Source organism: Sapajus apella, unplaced genomic scaffold (assembly GCF_009761245.1).
Source record: "Sapajus apella isolate SASKATOON/1434 unplaced genomic scaffold, GSC_monkey_1.0 scaffold76, whole genome shotgun sequence".
NCBI classification, from domain to species: Eukaryota; Metazoa; Chordata; class Mammalia; order Primates; family Cebidae; genus Sapajus; species Sapajus apella.
The window spans coordinates 9,339,074-9,359,816 of NW_022437016.1; positions in this window are offsets into that span (position 1 = coordinate 9,339,074).

The following is a 20,743-nucleotide window of genomic DNA, read 5'->3' on the forward strand; positions in this document are numbered from 1 at the left end:
AGAGACACCCCCGCCCCCACCATTTCTACAATAAATAGATGAATAATCTGGGCATGGTAACCTGTGCCTGTAGTCCCCGCTACTCGGGAGGCTGAGGTAGGAGGATTGCTTGAGCCTGGGAGGTTGAGGCTGCAGGGAGCAGTGATTGTGCTGCTGCACTTGCTGAGCGACAAAGTGAGACCCTGTCTTAAAAAGAACAGAAACTAGTGAATAAATAGCCCAGTTTTCTTGCTCATCAGCTGGACACTTTCGAGCTGTGTTCTATGCAGCCTCTTGCGGCTCCTCAGTGGTCTTAAGCCCCGGCCGTCCACAGTGGTCACCTTGAATCACCATGTCCTGTCAACTTTGTTCCTTTCCCAGTCTCACTTCTCTTTCTCACCGTGTTTCCTGACACCTTCTCTCAGACAAATCATTGGAACCCAAATCACTGTCTTGAGGAGTCCACACTAAGACATCATGTTTTTAACATACGGATCACTCAATGTAGGAAGTCGATTTGTTTGAGTGGTTAGGAATCAGCTCATGGTTCTAGGAGACAAAAGTAGTTACGATGATTTAACCTGACGTTTGTAATCTCTCCACACTCTCTAAATGCAGTAGAATTTCCCTGTATATAAATTTCTAAGCTGGGTGAGGTAGCTTACACCTGTAGTCCCAGCACTTTGGGAGGCTGAGGCGGGCGGATCATGAGGTCAGGAGTTCCAGACCAGCCTGACCAACATGGAGATACCCCCTCTCTACTAAAAATACAAAAATTAGCTGGGCGTGGTGGTGGACGCCTGTAATCCCAGCTACTTGGACGGCTGACGCAGGAGAATCGCCTGAACTCAGGAGGACGAGGTTGCAGAGAACCAAGACCACGCCATTGCACTCCAACCTGGGCAACAGAGCAAGACTCTGTTTAAAAAAAAAAAAAAAAAAAAAAAAGATTTCTAAATTGACCCGACTCCAATTGTTAAGCACATTTCAAATAAATAACACAGGGTGACATGAGACCTGTATGGATGGATACACCCATTGGGTCACCACAGAATGGCCTGAAGAAGGCAAGTTCTACCATCAGATCAACCATTTCCTCTTCTTCATTCTTCCTCTTCGCTATTTGCCAGTTAAGCTCCTCCCAGTAGGGCCTTGGGCAAATACATTACACCTCTCTGAGCCTCTTCAGAAAGTATCCCTGCCTATTCAGAAAGAATGCAAATAATTTCAACCTCTCCAGGCTGTTGTGATCATCAGAGCAGATAATGGAAGTGAAAGCCCTTTGAAAGCTGCAAAGCAGGATTCCTGCATTTGTTCTAATGATTCTTGAATGTCCAAAATGATTCTTGAAAAACCAAAAAGTGGAGAGCAGTGGGGAAGAACATGGGCTTTGGAATCAGCAGAATTCAAATCTGGGTTTGCCATCCACTGGTTGGGTAACTGATGAGAAGTCACTTTGCCTCCCTGAACCTCAGCTTCTCTGTTTGTAAAATGGAGGTAATTGGCCAGGTGAGGTGGCTCATGCCTATAATCCCAGCACTTTGGGAGGCTGAGGTGGGTGGATCACAATGTCAGGAGTTTGAGACTACACTGGTCAATATGGTGAAATCCCGTCTCTACTAAAAATAACTTAGCTGGGCGTGGTGGCTGAGGGAGGAGAATTGCTTGAACCCAGGAGGCACATGTTGCTGTGAGATGAGAGATCAGGCCACTGGACTGCAGCCTGGTGACAGAATGGACTCCATCTCAAAAAAAAATTTTTTTAATGGAGATAATTACCATATTCAGTGGATCTCAAACATTTGGTCTCTGAACCCCTTTACACTCATAAAATTTATTATAGGTCAAAGAGTTTTTATTCATGTTGTATATATTTATTGATATTTACTATATTAACAATTAAAACTAGAAAACTTTATGTATTTATGGGTCGACTATGGTGACTCACTACTGTAATTCTAGCACTTTAGGAGGCCAAGGTGGGCAGATCACTTGGAGGAAGGAGTTCGAGATTAGCCTGGCCAACATGGTGAAACCCCATCCCAATTAAAAATACAAAAACTAGCCAGGTGTGATGGCACCTATAGTCCTGGCTACTTGGGAGGCTGAGGCAGAAGAATTGCTTGAAACAGGGAAGCGGAGTTGCAGTGAACCAAGATTGCACCATTGCACTCTAGCCTGGGTGACGGAGGGAGACTCTGTCTCAAAAAAAAAAAAAAGTATTTATTTATTGATTGAAAAAGAACAATCCATTACCTGCTAACATAAAAAGCCTAATTCTTATGAAAAATAACATTTTCCAAAACAAAAGGTTAGTGAGAAATGTGACATTGTTTTACATTTTTGCAAATCTCTCTAATGTTTTGCTTAATAGAAGAAAACTTGATTCTTATATTTGCTGTGGTGTTCAGTCTGTTGTGATATGTTGTTTTGATTGAGGTATATGGAAAAAATCTGGTCTCATGCAAATAGGTAGTTGGAAAAGGGAAGAGTATTTTCCTAGTTTTTAAATATAATTATCGATATGATTTTTTGATAGTACACCAATATTTGACAAGCCTTTTCAACGTTAGTTGCAATGTAGACTCTGAATCCTCTCAATATACTTTTCATACTATTCCATGAAATTGCTTGCTCTACCTGAACGGATCTTTTAGCTATGCATGATTTCGTAATATCACGAATTGTCATTTGGAAAATATTTATGCAGATGTTCCAAATATCGATACATCCCAGTAGGCAATATTTAAAAAATCACACTTGACAATATCTCATCAGTCTTTAAGTATAAGGAAGCTATCAACTCAGTTTTCACTTGAAACCTCAAATTTTATTGTTGGCAATGAATACCAAGAGTTGATATCCTTAAAGGGACACACTCACTTCTTTGACTTTTGAGAAAATGTCTGCCAAGTACCCAAGTCTGATTAACCCAAATTTATCTGTTAGCCATTCTTTCAAGTACAGGCCTTGTTCTATGAAAGAAGTGGGCGGTTTAGCTATAATTCAAATAATCACATAAGTGCTTTTTATTGAGACAACTACTGTGTTGAAATCTGCGGCAGAAGGGCTTTATGTGCTACTTTCCATTAAAAGAAAAATGTCTAGGGTTTAATAATATTAATAATATTTATCAATTCATCAGGACTTTTTTTTTAAACCACTGTGTTAAAAGTGTGTGGTGGTGAAGGAGGCAATGATTGTTGGTACAGTTTGGTGCCACTGCCTGGATCTGTGTAATCACCATTGTTTGTGCACCATCAGTGTACATGTCAAACCGAGAAAAAAGCAAATAACTTTTTTTTTTTTTTTTTTAAGAGGGAGTCTCACCCTGTCACCCAGGCTAGAGCGCAATGGCGCCATCTTAGCTCACTGCAAGCTCCGCCTCCCCAGTTTAAGTGATTCTCCTGCCTCAGCCTCCCAAGTAGCTGGAATTACAAGCATGCACCATCATGCTCAGCTAATTTTTGTATTTTTAGTAGAGAAAAGGTTTCACCATGTTGGCCAGGCTGGTCTCAAACTCCTGACCTCTGGTGATCCACTCATCTTGGCCTCTCAAAGTGCTGCGATTACAGGCATCTAAAGTAAAATAAATACAATGGATGTTTTCAATAAGGTAAACGTAAGCATCTGAATTTTACATATCAACAAAGCTGGTTTGTATCAGAGTAATAGCAAATAGCAGGAATATGCTAAAGCAGTTAGAATGACAGAGAGTAACGGAATCACAGGGAATTCATTATGCATATGTTGGGCCGTTTAAAGAGTTTTGTTTGAAAAGGGTCTCGCTCTGTCACCCTGGCTGGAGTGCAATGGTGCAATCTCAGCTCACTGCAACCTCTGCCTCCTGGGTTCAAGCGATTCTCCTGCCTCAGCCTCCCGAGTAGCTGGGATTACAGGCGCTGGCCACCACATTTGTATTTTTAGTAGAGCCAGGGTTTTACCATGTTGGCCAGGCTGGTCTCAAACTCCTAACCTCAAGTGATCTGCCCACCTCAGCCTCCCAAAGTGCTGGGATTATAGGTGTGAGCCACTGCACCCAGCCTCAAAGGTGGGTAAACATTAGGAAAGTGCTTTTTGTCTGAGTTCACTTCCAATTCTGCTTCATTTATTTATTTATTTATTTATTCTTGATACAAAGTCTCACTGTCACCCAGGCTGGAGTGCAATGGCATGGTTTCAGCTCACTGCAACCTCTGCCTCTCAGGTTCAAGCGATTCTTCTGCCTCGGCCTCTCAAGTAGCTGGGACTACAGGCGTGCCCCACCACACCCAGCTAATTTTTTTTTTTTTTTTTTTTGTATTTTTAGTAGAGACAGGGTTTCACTGTGTTGGCCAGGCTGGTCTCAAACTCCTGACCTTGTGATCCTCCTGCCTCAGCCTCCCAAAGTGCTGGGATCATAGGTGTGAACCACCACGTCTGGCCTGCTTTATTGTTAAATCTTATTATTAACAATGTTTCTCAACTCCTTCCTCCCATCCTTCTTGTTTTTTTGCAGACATCCCTAAGAAAGTTGGATGCATATGAGTCCTTCACGTGTCATTATGAACATGTTTAATCAGATTGCTTTCCCAACATCCAAGACAATCGGTCTCAATCAGAGTAAGGGAATTTCTCTGGCAGTTAAGGGAGAAATAAGTTATTCTAGAGCCTTGGGCCACCAAGAGAGAACGAGCCTGGTGGCATCAGAGAGGCATCAGAGAGGCAGCAGGCCTGGGTGTGATCGTGGGAGGGTAAGGTGGCCAAGAAAGGGTGGAGCTAAGATCTTAAAGACAACCTTGGCTGAAGTTATGAATTACTAGAGGTTGGCTTCTAATGAGGCCTGGAACTCAATGCTATGTTGGTGTCATTCTTTCCTTTTGCTTCTTGGGTACAGGCTGGTCTTCTGGGCCAGGGCCCATTAGTGAGTCACCTTGCAGGGGATTCATTCAATAAACATTTCTTCAGAACCTGTTCTGTTTCAGGTTCTGAGTTGGATGCTGGGGATACAGACATTGCTCAGCCTCTGTTCCTGCCACTAGTGAGCTCTTAATCTTGTAAGAGAATCGCATCATCCGTTTTAACTTACTAGACCAAGAGATGTCCAAGAGTCTGTGAGGCCCAGATTAGTTACTCTGTTTCAGAAAGGGACTGATATCCGAGTGGGGTCTTGAAGGCTGAATAGGAGTTTGACAAGCAGAGAAATGTCCTTCTAGGCAAAAGCACATGCAAAAGTATAAGGAGTTGTGAAAGAATATAGCTGACTCAGGGAGAATGAGACTTTACAAGACCACTGATTAATGGAACCAGATGGGGGATGAGCAAGAAAATGTAGAGGCAGAATGATGAAAAGCCTTAAATGTCACTGTTAGAAGTTTGGACAAGGTAGAGAGATCAGCTAGAGAGCAGGAGTCAAACTTAAGCCTAGGTTTCCTCAATTCTCAAGACACCAACTTGAGAAGTTAGAAGGGTGAGGAGTCCTCTTCTCTGATCAGGAGCAACTTACCTACTTCCTGCTGGAGTAGAAACCAATTCCAGCATGGGGGAAGCCCCCAGAGCAGCTGGATGGGGCAGACACATGGCCTCCTGCCTCTGAAGGGCAGGGAGGAGGATGGAACAATTTAGTGCACTTCTAAGTAATGCAAAGCAATGTGAGTCACTTAACAAATATTTGTTTAGCTCCTACTGTATGCAAGACAGAGACTGTCAGTGTGTTCAAGCCAAAGATCAAATACCCATGCCTCAGACCCGGCACAGATCCCAGCTCTGCCACTGATTTTCTGCACGGACATGGGCACATTGCTTCTCCTTTCTGGGCCCAAGTTTCTCCATTGGTACAGTATGGGGTTAGATCCGAAGATTTTGATCATGATGTCCTGATCTCATATTCTTTGATTCTGACTTGCTCTCTGATCTTGGGCCAGCTCCTGCCCCTGTCTTGGCCTCAGTTTCCTCATCTGTAAAATGGAAGATAGGAATAGATTCAGCTCAAGATACACGGAGCCTGTATCTTGGTCACCCAAGCCTTCCCCAACCCCCAGCCCAGGGTCCTGAGCCACTCTCCCCACCCCCAGCACACTCTAGCTTCCTCTACATTTCTCATCAAGATGCAACATACTTTAAATAGCATCTGCATGACTGGCTGGTTTTTTCCTTCCCTGAGAAGCTCTCTACAAAGTGTGCCAAGTGGCAGCTGTCAGGGCCGAGGTGGCATTTCCCTCAGTGATGCTGACAGCAGCTGTCCCGGCGCAGGCTGAATGGAATGGAAATGACATCATGTTTATTCAGGAAAGATGTTCCCAGACCCAGATCAGTGTCAGCAAGATGCTGGGATGCTTGAGGAGGGAAAACACGCTGGAGACCAGGCACCGGGTCTCCTCTCCCGGAACGCACACGACGCCATACGCCACCCATGTCACACACATCCCGCACACACACGCCCACACAGCCATGCCACTCACACAGACAGGCCTCCATATATACCACACCTTCTCACACACACACAAACACAGACGAACACATGCCACACGCTATACATGCTCCCCCCCGCACAATCGCACCACAGGTACATATCAATACACGCCACCATGATAGCACACGTGTACACCACATGCTTACAGATAAAAAGACACCCAGAGAGACATAGACAGATGGCCGCATGTCACATATGCATTCAGGTAGGGGTGCAGGTATTGGGGTGGAGGGCAAGCTTCGGGCTGCCATGCATAAAATCGGATCTTTCTTCTTCTTCTCTGGGTCTGTTTCTTCTCTGAAATGGGTGTTGTGTCATCCATCCCTAGCTGTACCAAAGACTAAACAGTAGAGGAAATATCTTGCTCTCACAAGACAGCAGGTTTTTTTAAAAAATATATATTTTTTTAGTTTTTATCGAGATAGGGTCTTGCTCTATCTCCCAGGCTGGAGTGCAGTGACACAATCTTGGCTCACTGCAACTTCTGCCTCCTGGGCTCAAGCAATTCTCCCATCTCAGCCTCCCAAGTAACTGGGGCTACAGGTGTGCACCACCATGCTCGGCTAATTTTCAGATTTTTTTTTTTTGGTAGAGACATGGGTTTCGTTATATTGCCCAGGCTGGTCTCAAACACCTAGGCTCAAGCAATTCTCCCACCTTGGCCTCTCAAAGTGCTGGGATTACAGGTATGAGCCACCTCACCCAGACAACCCCAGGTTCTGAAGTTAGGCAGGCCTTACCTGGTTAATCCTGCCAGTAGCAAAAATAAAGGAAAAAGAAAAGAAGTTAGGCAGACTTTGAATTGAATCCAGATTCCATCAATCCTAGCTATGACCCTGGGCATGTTATTTATGTACTCTGAGCCTCTGTTTCCACATCATTAAAATGGGATGTTTTGGATACCTATTGCTGCATAACAACCAGCCCCCAAATTTATGCTTTAAAAAGTAGGTATTTTCTATTTCTCATTATATTATGGGCTGACTAGGTAATAATCCTGCTCCACATAGTGTAAGCTGTGGTCCTGGGAGGTGTGGGCTATCCAAAATCACCTCCCTTACAGAGCTGACAGTGGATGTACCTGGAATCTTTGCCTGAGCTTTAGGCCAGGGACCTCTGTTTTCTTCCACATGGACCTCTCCACATAGCTGCTTGAGCTTCCTCACAGTATGGTGGCTGGATTCCAAGGAGGGACATTTCAAGAAGTGAAGGTGGAAGCTGCAGATCTCTTAAGGCTTAGTATGGGAAATCACAAAACATAATTTCTACTGCATTCTATTTATTAGTCAAAGTAAGCCTCAGGGTCAGGCACATAGTGAAGGCCTAGATCATGGCAGCCATTATTTATAGTCATTATTATTCCAGAACCAGGGCGGTAATGGAGTCTGGGATAGGGACATTCTGGATTTCCAGTGCTGGGGTTTTACAGTCACTGAGACACTAAAGAAGGGATAAGGTATGAGGCTGGGCGCAGTGACTTACACCTGTAATCCCAGTACTTTGGGAGGCCGAGGCAGGCAGATCACCTGAGGTCAGGAGTTTGAGACCAGCCTGGGCAACATGGTGAAACACTGTCTCTACTAAAAATACAAAAATTAGCCAGTTGCGGTAGTGTACGCCTATAATCCCAGCTACTTGGGAGGCTGAGGTGGGAGAATCACTTGAACCCAGGAGGCAGAGGTTGCAGTGAGCCAAGATCATGCCATTGCACTCCAGCCTGGGCGACAGAGCAAGACTCCATCTAAAAAAAAAAAAAAGGGACGAGGTCTCTGAAATTCTAAAGAGGCACCCCAACCAAACAGGCTCTCCCCAGATGCGTCTGGCTCTCCCTACCCTGCCTATCCCCCACCGCACCCTAACTGCTGCATTTGGATTTGCCTGCAGATTCATCCAAAAAGTCAATATGACTTTTCTATTGTTAAAAAAAAAAAAAAGAGGTAAATGCTACCATTTACAGAGCACCTATCATGCGCCAGGCATTTTTCATTATTTGTATTCTTGAAACCCAACAATGATTTGATGAGTTAGTCTTATTCCCATTTGACACAGGAGAAACCTGAAGTTAAGAGAGACAGTGACCTGCCCAAGGTCACAGTCAGCTGTAGCAGAACACCTGTTTCAGGCTCTCCATTCTGGCACAGGCAGCTCTTAGCCCCCCTGGTTCAACACTCATTCCAAGATGAGTCAACCAGCTCCATTTCTGGCAAGCGGGGATGGCAAGAGGCACAGTATTGGGATTGGGGGTTGCTGGTGAGAATATGGGAGCATCCTTCTTTATCTTTCTTTTGCAAACAGCTGAGGATAATATAAAGACAGAGTCTGGGCCGGGCATGGTGGCTCACACCTATAATACCAGAACTTTTGGAGGTCAAGGCAGGCAGATCACCTGAGGTCAGGAGTTTGAGACTAGCCTGGCCAATATGGTGAAACCCTCTCTCTGCTAAAAAAAAAAAAAAAAAAAAAAGAAAAGAAACAAAAACTAGCCAGGTGTGGTGGTACATGCCTGTAATCCCAGCTACTGGAGAGGCTGAGGCACAAGAATTGCATAAACCTGGGAGGCAGAGGTTGTGGTGAGCTGTGACTGCACCACTGCACTCCAGTCCGGGCAGCAGAGCGAGGCTGTCTCAAACAACACAACGACAGCAACAACAACAAAACCTGGGATCTGGAATCAAAGGGTCCTGAGTCTGAATTTCAGCATTGCTGCCTCCTTAGGGAAGTGACCTTATCTCTTTGAGCCTCAGTGTTCTTATCTGAAAAATGGGGTTAAGTGGAGGACTTACCTCATGGGCTCGTTCTAAGACTTCCACAAGACCACGTATGTAAGCGCAGAGCTGAGCACGTGGTGCTATGGGCTGCATACATGAAATGATATTAGGAAAACATTGATAGCTGTTGAAGCTGGGCATGGGTACGTGGTGGGGTGGGGGTCATTAGACCATCCTATCTACTTTTGTCTGTGTTTAAAATTTTCTGTAATAAAAAAAAAATTGGCCTAGTATGGTGGCTCACACCTATAATCTCAGCACTTTTGGGAGGCTGAGGTGGGAGGATCCCTTGAGGCTAGGAGTCTGAGGCCAGCCTGGGCAATGTAAGGAGACCGTATCTCTACAAAACACAAAAATAAAATAGCAGGGCATGGTGGTGCATGCCTGTGGTCCCAGATACTTTGGAGGCTGAAGTGGGAGGATTGGTTGAGCCCAGGAGGTCAAGGCTGTAGTGAACTGTGATTGAGCCACTGCACTCCAGCCTGGATGACAGAACGAGATCCTGTCTCAAAAACAAACACAATTTGTTAAGAGTTTATCCCAGTGCTTGCCATGATTGTTAGCTGTTGTTATAAGTGGACTCTGACTGGGTGCAGTGGCTCACGCCTGTAATCCCAGCACTTTGGGAGGCCAAGGCAAGCAGATCACTTGAAGTCAGGAGTTCAAGACCAGCCTGGCCAACATGGCAAAACCGGTCTCTACTAAAAGTACAAATTAGCTGGGCATGGTGGCTCATGTCTGTAAGGTAATGCTAGCTATTCGGGAGGCTGAGGCAGGAGAATCACTTGAACCCGGGAGAGGGAGGTTGCAGTGAGCTGAGATTGTGCCACTGCGCTCCAGCCTGGGTAACAGAGCGAGACTCCATCTCAAAAAAAAAAAAAAAAAAAAATGTAGCCTGTTCTTGGGAGGTAGGGGTGGGTGAGGGTGGCAGGAGCTTTCCCAGAAGACCACATCCTGCCCCAGCCTAGGGGGAGGCGGGCACAGCCACCATCATGCAAAGGTTACTGCCACTCTTAAGTCAGGTGCAGCCGGCCAAAGGATGGGGGGGTAACTGTCAAAATGATTCACCAACTTGTCCTCTTGGTCTTGTCTCTTCCTGTGCACCCACCTCCCTACTCCTGACAAGGACTCTCTTGTCCCCACTCCTACCTCAGCTGGCCCCGGTTCTCCCCTCTCCATCCATCCCATCACTGAGCCACGACCATGATATTCTGGCTTCACTGCCTCTTATTATTCCCATCTAGTTTTCCTTTTTCTTTTCTTTTAAAAACCAAATTTATTGAGATAGAATTCATATACTGGCCGTTGTGTACCTTCTTTGAAGAAATGTCTGTTCAGATCCTTTGCCCAGTCTTTTTTTTTTTTTTTTTTTTTCTTTTTTTGAGACAGGGTCTCATTCTGTTGCCCAGGCTGGAGTGCAGTGCCTCCATCTTGGCTCACTGCAGCCTCAACCTCCCAGGCTCAAGTGATCTTCCCATCTCAGCCCCCCGAGCAGCTGGGACTATAGGTTTGTGCTATCCTGCCCAGCAAATTTTTATATTTTTTGTAGAGACAGGGTTTTGCTGTGCTTCTCAGGCTGGTCTTTGACTCCTGGGCTCAAGCAATTTGCCAGCCTTGGCCTCCCAAAGTGCTGGGATTACAGGTGAAATCCACTGTGCCTGGCCCTTTGCCCAGTTTTTAATTGAGCTATTTGTCTTTTTGTCATTGAGTTGTAGAGATTTTTAAAACGTATTTTGGATACAAATTTATTATGAAACATATGATTTACAAATATTTTCTCCTGTTTGTAGGTCCAGACCCTCTTAAATTGAAGTTTGTCTTCCAGATTCCACACTGACCTCAGCCCTGCTAAATCCTGGAAACTTACCTGGGAGATGCTCCTTCCTGACTGTGTGTCCCTGAGCAAATAATTCAATCTCTCTCATCTTCCACTTTCTCATCTGCAAAGAGTCCGCAGTGACTCACTGGGTCATTGTGAGAGGTGACTGTGGTGAGGAATTCAAAGTCATCTTTTAAATGTAGTTCCCAGCAGCCATTAGAATTTAGAACCTACTTTAAATCTATTTAAATTTTGTAAAGGCATTATCATTTAGTGGAAAGTCATTTGCTTCATGTAAATTGTATGGTTTTAAGTTACCTTATACAAAACGACTTTATTTTCATGTAAACTCATTACTATTTAAAATCTGTGAAATGAGGTGCCCACCAGTCACTGCTATTGGAATCCAGGCCTTCAGCACTCCCAGTTCAAGATGGCCCAGCAGGCTCAGGCTTTGTCTCCCATTGCTCCTGACACACCACCAAAATAAAAGTGGAGAAGTTAAAAAAGGAATAAGTCCCCAAGAACAAATGTGGGGGATGGTGGTTTCACCATCTTTCTCTTGAAACAAGAGATTTCAGCAAATGTGTGAAAGGTAGAAAACAGATGGGAGTGGGCTGCTGATGGAATGGGCCCAGGCTAGAATTCGCTCCAGGAGGGTCGCAGGGGAGGTGGGAGTAGAGGCCCACGGGGAGATTCTGCCCTAGAGCTGGCAGCTTTGCTGGAGTGCAGAAGAGAAGGAGGGGCTGAGGACAGGGCATCACCTACAGGTCTGTACATGAGGTTAGGACTGTCTCTCTAACCTCATCCGTTATCTTGTGTTGAAAGCAGGCTGCAGTTTTTACCCCAGGTTCAGAAAGCAGAAAGCTCTTCTCTAAAGAGAGTGAGCAAGTTGCTGGGGAAAGCTAAGGTTCCTGGCATGCATTTTCATGATTCAGAATGAAGGTCTCCTCTTTCTGGCATTTGGGGGACCTGATATACAGCTGGTTTTTGGCACACTTGCCTTCAAATGAAGCCTGTCAGTTGCACTGTTCATCCCATCCAACACAGACCACATAGTCAAACTCTTCAGTTGGTGAGAGGCCTAGCAGAAAACTAATCCTCCTTATAAAACAGCAGAGGAAACCCACACCAGATGCCCAGTTCTTTTGTAAATACAAATGGACACCCAAAGAGCTGCAGGCACTTGAAGGGAATCCATATCATGAAAGAGAAAGATCAAGCTCAGCAGAAAAATTGATCTGGGAGGAAATAGAACTAACTCAGAGTGCAGAAGATTATATTAGAAAACATTATAGCCATAAAACAAAAACAGGTTTTCATGAAAAGTGATCAGGAGACAAAGATTTAATTCTGAAGGATTAAAGCTATGATTGTGAAAAAGAAGTTGGAAAGCCTGAAACAAAGTTGAAAATGTCATCCTGAATATAGGTCACAGTGTCAAAGATGAGCTCTACGTGGACCGTCCTGAGCCCTAGAAAGAGTGAACAGACAATAGCAAAGACTTGGAACCAACCCAAATGCCCATCAATGATAGACTGGATAAAGAAAATGTGGCACATATATACCATGGAATGACTGCCACATAAAAGGATGAGTTCATGTCCTTTGCAGGGACGTGGATGAAGCTGAAAACCGTAATCCTCAGCAAACTAACACAGGAACAGAAAACCAAATACTGCATGTTCTCACTCCTAAGTGGGAGTTGAACAATGAGAACACACGGACACAAGGAGGGGAACATCACACACTGGGGCCTGTTGGGGTCTGGGAGGCTAGGGGAGGGAGAGCATTAGGAGAAATACCTAATGTAGATGATGGAGTGAAGAATGCAGCAGACCACCTGGCAGGTGTATACCTATGTAACCAACCTGCACGTTCTGCACACGCACCCCAGAACTTAAAGTATGATAATAAAGAAAGAGTAAATAGAAAATGGAGAGGAGGAAATAGCCAAGGAACCAGCAAGAGAATTCCCCAGAGCTAAAAGACAGTCTTTACATAGAGAAGACCCACCAGGTACCCAGCACAATGGATGAGAATACATCTTCACCTGTACACATCTTCATGAAATATCAGGGTAAAGAGGAAATCCTAAAAATTTTCAAAGAGAGAAGAAATCAACCAACCAAAGAATTGAGTCAGACTAGCTGTAGCCACCCCAGAAACACTGGCTTCTAAAAGATGGAGAATGAATACTTTTAACGTTCTAAGGGAAAATGATTTTCAACTTAGATGCTTTACCCATCACCATCAGTCAAATGTGAGGGAGAGAATATTTTCAAACATGCAATGAGAGAGAAAATTTACATTTCAGGTACCTCTGTTTAACAGCTTATCTGAAATTGTATTCTAGCAAAATAAAGCAATATACCAAGAAAAAGGAAGACACAGGATTTAGAAATATTGAGCCCAACCCAAGACCGCAATGATGGAAAATCCCAAAATGACAGGGAGATTGCAGGGTTAGAAAACAGCCTGTCCAGGAGGGAGTAAGAGAATGGACGGGTCAGAAAGGGAAGCGTCCAAGGAAATGGGAGACATGATTAAATAGTAGAGTCACAGAAAGCTTAAAAAATTCGAAGATACAATAAAGTGTGAGAAAGAAAAGATGGCTGGGCGCGGTGGCTCACATCTGTAATCCCAGCACTTTGGGAGGTTGAAGCGGGCAGATCACTTGAGGTCAGTTGATCGAGACCAGCCTGATCAATGTGGTGAAAGCCTGACTCTACTAAAAAATATCAAAATTAGCCGGGCATGGTGGTGGGCACCTGTAATCCTAGCTACTCGGGAGGCTGAGGCAGGAAAATCACTTGAACCCGGGAGATGGAGGTTGCGGTGAGCCAAGATCACACCACTGCCACTGCACTCCAGCCTGGGTGACAGAGCAAGACTCTGTCTCCAAAAAAAAAAAAAAAAAAAAAGTGTAACAAGGAAAAGAAAAGCAATTAGAAACTCCAGGAAAAGTAAAAGTGTACAAGAAAGTACAAACACATGGTCCAAATACAAAGCAAAGTAAATGTGGCAACGTTTTGAGTGTGTGTTTGGTAAAGCATAAGAAAGGAGGATCAATTTGACCACAATGCTTGCAAGAGTTTCTTATCAGTCACTCAGGTGTGTTGACATTTGATTTTGAGAGAAGAAATAGAATCCTAAGGTATGACTTGAATCAGCAATGGTAATATTTAGACAGTCATAATAATATAAACTTTTGGAGTCAAACTATGGACAAAGCACAGAGATGTTGGTTGTGGCTGATGATCAGAATGCAAACACTACTGACACACACGATGTAAAATAAATGCAGCTGACAGAAAGACCAAAGGGTAGTGGTGCAAAAATCCTCACTTTCAAAATGGGGAGTCAAGACTTGTCTTTTTTTGTGATGGAGTTTTGCTTTTGTTGCCCATGCCAGAACGCAATGTTGTGATCTCGGCTCACGGCAACCTCCACCTCCCGGGTTTGAAGAGTTGTGAACAAGAAACAATAGTTTAAGTAAATCATTTACATATCACTTAAAATTTTGAAAGTAACAAATAGAAGGTTTAAAAATAATTATTTACTCGGGTGGCTGAGGTGGGAGGACTGCTTGGCCCCAGGAGGTCGAGGCTGCGGTGAACCGAGATCATGCCCTCTGCACTCCACCCTGAGCGACAGTGAGATCCTGTCTCAAAAAAATGAATAAATAAATAAACAAATAAAAATAATTGTATGTTTCAAACATTGGGAAGAAAAGAAGAAAGGTAGACTGAGCTATATTCCCATCTTTCAGATCATGGAGTTGATATGATACAGGGATGATAAACGAAGAAATAGAACAGCAAATTAACTAGCGCTATAGTTACTCACCAGGGAGTTAGAGAGGCAAACAACATTTTTTTTCTAGTTTTTGAGAAAAGGTCTCACTCTGTCACCCAGGCTGGAGTGCAGTGGTGTGATCATGGGTCATTGCAGCCTCTATCTCCCCAGGCTCAGGTGATCCTCCCTGCATAGCCTCCCAAGAAGCTGGGACCACAAGTGGGCATACCACCATGCCCAGCTAATTTTTGTATTTTTTTTTTTTTGTAGATACAGGGTTTCACCATGTTGCCCAGGCTGGTCTTCAGCTCTCGGGCTCAAGCGACCCTCCTGCCTCAGTCTCCCAAAGTGCTGGGATTACAGATGTGAGCCCCTGTGCCTGGCTTTTTCCTTTTTCAAGTTGCTTTTTCCAGGTTGGATGAGCATGGGGTGGGGCAGGATGAGAACAATGTGTTTTGATCACAACCTTTTGTGTACTATTTGAGTTGTTACTATGTACATATAATGCTGTGACTCCAAAGATGTTAGGTAACGGGAAAAAGAAGGACTCTAGGTATCCCAAAAGAAACAAATCAGGGGAGTATCCAGATGCCCTGTGTACCATATCAATTTCGCCTTCTGTTGAAATCTCATCTGTGCCTTTTTTTTTTTTTTTTTTCGAGATAGTCTCTCTGTTGCCCAGGCTGCAGTGGTTCAGTGGCCTGATCTTGGCTCACTGCAGCCTTCGCCTCCCAGGTTCAAGTGATTCTCATGCCTCAACCTCCCGAGTCACTGGGATTACAGTGTGCAGCACCATGTCCAGCTCATTTTTGTATTTTTAGTAGAAATGGGGTTTCATCATGTTGACCAGGCTGGTTTCGAACTCCTGGACTCAAATAATCCACCTGCCTCGGCCTCCCAAAGTGCCGGGATTATAGGTGTGAGCCTCTGTGCCTGGCCTCATCTGTGCCTTCTGACAGCTCTTTGATTTGAGCATGTCACTTTTTTCAGCCTCAGTTTTATCCCCTGTGAAAAGGGGACGCGATCTCTACCCATGTAGGTTTTGGTGCAGATTACATGATAATATATAAGCATCCCAGCGCCTCCCTTCTTCCCTCCCTGCCTTTCTACCCCCTCTCTCCGTTCTCGGGGGTGTTTGGAACCTGAGGTGTAAGACTGGCTTAAAAAATTTGATAGGAAAAAAAAGGCCTCAGTTCCCGAGAAACGTTCTTTGCAGCACAGCGGTGAACGGATGTTTTGCCTCGGTGCTGCTCCTGCCTTCCAAGGAACGATCTGGACCAGCTGGTGTGTGGCTGCATGTGTGTGTGCATGTGCGTGTGTGTGTATCACAGCCTAGTGGTCCCTATTTAATACTTGGGAAGGGGGTGTCAGCTGGAGTCTGCTGTGTTGCAAGCTTCTCACTGAAAACGGAGGGCAAGGGGGTGACTGCTTAATGACTAGATGTTAAATGTTCCAAACAATTTATACATTTAGAATCCTAAGTTTTCAAAACTCAGCCCGCCGCGCGTTTCTGCAGATCTTGTTTATAACACATTCGGCTAAAATTATCCCAGTGCACGCTGCACCTCCTATGGCACAGATGCTCCGGAACCTGCGGCTCTGTTTTGATTCCAGATATTCGTGCTAAAGCTATTTGTGTTCGCCGTAAATGAAACATGAAACCGAGGAACGGTAGCTCTGGTGATTTTTATAAATATATGCCTAATCTTCACAGCGGGCACTGGGGTTCAAGTTTTATTTATGTGTGTTTTGCCTCTCGGTGCCCCAAGGGGCTTGTTTTCCCAGGCGCCTACAGGGGCTTCTGCCTGTTCAGGGAGGAGGAGCCAGGTTGGAGCTGAGCCTCGCTCCTGAGGACTCTGTCCTTGTCCAGGGAGGCAGCTCAGAGCAGGACATAGAACACAGGCTTTGAACTCTGCCACTTACTTTCTGCAATTCTTCCTCCATCCGAGCCTTACCTTCCCCCGTCTGTGAAATGGGAATGATATTAGTTCACACTCACAGGATGGTTGTTGGGATTATATGAAATGCTCAAGACATGTAGTCTCATTTACTCAATGGGTATTTATTTACCAAGCACTAGACTAGTGGTCCCTAGTGGTCCCATGCATTAGGATGGCATGGAGAGCTTTAAAATAATCCAGACATGCAGGCCCTTCCCCAGGTCAAATGCATCAGAATCTCTGGGGGTGGGACTCAGGCATCAGTAGTTCTAAAAATTCCCCAGGTGATTTCGATGTTCAAACAAGTTTGAGAACCGCTGACCTAGATAAGTGCTTCTCAGATTTACGTGTACACAAGTCCCCTGGGATTTGTTAAAAAACACACACACAACACAACAGATTATAGCAGAGTAGGTAGGAGGGGGTGCCCGGTTGCTAGGAGCTGCATTTCTTTCTTTCTTTCTTTTTTTTTTTTAAAATGAAATTTTACTCTTGTTGCCCAGGCTGGAGTGCAATGGTGCCATCTCGGCTCACTGCAACCTCCATCTCCTGGGTTCTAGTAATTATCCCGCCTCAGCCTCCCGAGTAGCTGAGATTATAGGCACACCACCATGCTTGGCTAATTTTGTAGTTTTAGTAAAGACGATTTCGCCATGTTGGTCAGGCTGGTCTCGAACTCCCAACCTCAGGTGATCTGCCTGCCTCGGCTTCCCAAAGTCATGCTGGGATTACAGGCATGAGCCACCATGCCCTGCCCAGGAGGTGCATTTCTAATGGCACTGACCGTGATGCTGCTAGGGCTGGTGGTCCACAGGCCGCATTTTGAATAATGAGGTTCTAGGCACTCTAGTAGGTCCTGCGGGTACCAAGTTAGTCTGATCAGAGGCAGTTGCTGCCTACATAGACCTTATGAGGACTACAGTCAGTTTAACAGATGATGACAATGATCAATATTTGACAAAAGAAGTGCATGGCCCTATGAATTGGCCTTTGGGGGTGCAGGTGGGAGGGAATCAGGACTGACTTCCTGGAGGAAGCTGAGTGTTAGCCTGAAGAAAGGAGAGGGTGCTGGGGAAAGGATGCTGGCAGAAGGGGTAGCATGTGCAAAGGCTCAGAGGCAAGGGATGGGAGCCAGGGCTAGTAATTCAGGGTAGCTGGAGTTTCCAGGTAAAACTGGAGCTATAGGAAGGGCACAGGTCAGAAAGCAACTGACTGATCCTTAAGGTTATGGGGCTTGACCTTGACCTTTATCCCAGGGTAAATGGATGGGAAAAGTAGTGAAAAGTATAAAAGGGGAGAGATGCAATCAGCTTTGCCTCGTAGGATTACCACTCATTCTGTTTGTCCCTCCTGCTCACCACGCTGCCATCACAAAAGCATACCTGCAGAATACAACTGGGTCACCAGCAATGCATGAGAAGGGCAGGTAAAGCCCCTACCATGTGCAGCGCTCAGTTGGGGAGGCAGACACATAGATCTGTTGGAGGTACAATTGTGTGGGTGCATGGTAGATCCTGGGAGAGCAAGATCTGGGTGTGGCAGTAGGAATAAAAGTGGCAGAGGGAGGGTCCACATGGACTGGGGGGCCTGAGGTTTCTGAGAGGAGGAGTTTTATGGCCTGGTGAATTTTTGTTGTTGTTTTGTTTTGTTTTTGAGGTCGAATTTCGCTCTTGTTGCCCAGGCTGGAGTGCAATGGTGCCATCTTGGCTCGTAGCAACCTCTGCCCCCTGGGTTCAAGTGATTCTCCTGCCTCAGACTCCTGAGTAGCTGGGATTACAGGCATGTGCCACTATGCCTGGCTAATTTCATGTTTTTAGTAGAGATGGGGTTTCACTTTGTTGGTCAGGCTGGTCTCAAACTCCTGACCTCAGGTGATCAGCCCACCTCAGCCTTCCAAAGTGCTGGGATTACAGGCGTGAGCCACCACACCTGGCTTTGTTTTGTTTTTTGAGACAGACTCTCCGTCACCCAGACTGAAGTGCAATGGTGCGATCTCAATTCACTACAACCTCTGTCCTCCTGGTTCAAGTGATTCTCCTGCCTCAGCCTCCCAAGTAGCTGGGATCACAGGTGCCCACCACCACGCCCTGCTAGTATTTGGTATTTTTAGTAGAGACAAAATTTCGCCATGTTGGCCAGGCTGGTCTGGAACTCCTGTCCTCAAGTGATCCACCCACCCACTTCAGCCTCCCAAAGTGCTGGGATTACAGGCGTGAGCCATTGGGCCTGACCCGGGGCCTGGTGACTTTAACTGGTCAGAGAAGGAAAGGACATCCCAGAGGGAATGGGCTCACTTGGGGGGCATACTGAGAGAATGGTGACCAGACCAGCACAGTTGCATGAAGGATGCGGGAAGGCAGAGACCAGTGCCGTTTTCAATACCACTGATGCCCCAGCACTTGGCACAGAATTGGTACTCCTAGATGTTTGAGTGAATGTTGAAGGTAGGTGGTACTATGGACTGAATGTTCATGTCCCCCCAAATTCATATGTAGAAGTTCTAATCCCCAATATGATGATATTTGGAGATGAAGCTTTTGGAAGATATTAGGGTTTGATGAGGTCACGAGGGTGGGGCCCTCATGACGGGATTAATGCCCTTATTAAAAGCCTCTCTCTCTATATACCACGTGAGAACACAGCAAGAAGAAGGCTGTCTGCAAGCCCGGAAGAGGGCCCTCATCAGGAACCAAATTGACTGTCACTTTGATCTTGGACTTCCCAGCCTCCAGAGCAGATGTACCAGGTGCACATCAGGTACACAGGCAAAGCTTGTGAAAAATGTTTAGAGCAATGAGAAAATTAAGTTCTGTAGGTTAAGCTCCCCAGCCTATGGTATTCTGTTACAGCGGCCCAGGCAGACCACTACAGGAGGAGTCAGAGTGTGACGGCCTGGGCCGTATAGGTCAGTTCTGCTGACAATCAGGGCTCGTTTCAACTGGCATCTTCTTAAGATATGTAACACTTCCGTTCAGTTGGTACATAAGTTGCTGGCCCAAGTCCCTGGAGAGTCCACTACTGCCACCCCTGATACCAGGCCACCGGGGCCTTCCCCTGGGATGTTTGGACCTCTCTATTCTCCAGCGACTAAAGGGTTAATGACCTGAGCATGAGGAGACCTTTGGGACCTTACCCAGGGCCAATGACACTGATTATCAGGGCCACAGACTCAACTGTTAAACACCGGACGTCTCACCCCCAGCTGCTACCAGAAGTCATAGGAGCCACCTCCGGGAAGCTCCAGTCCAAGTGGAGGTGAGGCAAGGGACCCAGCTGGCTCACTGAGGACCAGCCTGGTGCTGGAGCTGGCAGACTCTGTCCCATGCTCTGCTTCTCTCCAGGCTCCCGCTTCCCCTCTGACACCTGGCTTTTTCTTCTCCTGGGTCCACATGGTAGAACACAGCCAACAAGGCCACTGGAGTTTGCATGTCCTAAGAGCCAGCTATCCAGAGAGCCTAGTCTCTCATTTCAGTGCCAGATCCAAAGCTCCAGGGAACGCCTCTGACTGATCTGGCTGGAGTCCTTGTCCAGCTTTGGGCCAATCAACCGTGGCTCAGAGTGGGGTTGTATTGACCATCAAGGTTGCTCATGCCACCATCTTGGATGGAACGATGAGTGCAAGTATATGAGTGCAAGTGTGTGTGTGTGTGTGTGTGTGTGTGTTGGGAGAGGAAATTAAGGAGAAGTTTCTAGGAGGACAGGAGTCTCAGAAATGGGAGGAGACTGGGCATCTAAATAGTAAGGTCTACTATACTAACCCAAGGAGCATGGATTTTACAAATAGGCCAAGGAAGGATTTGGAGGCATGGCATGACTGGATTTAGGGGAGATTATTCCAGTAGTGAAGTAGAGGAAGAATGGAGGTGACAGGGAGAACCAGAGGTGGGCACTGCGGTTGTCCAGGAAAGGAGTGATGAGGACCTGCATTAGGGTCGTGAAGCTGCAGGAGAAGCAAGGGATGCAGGGAAATGACGGACATGAGATGGGA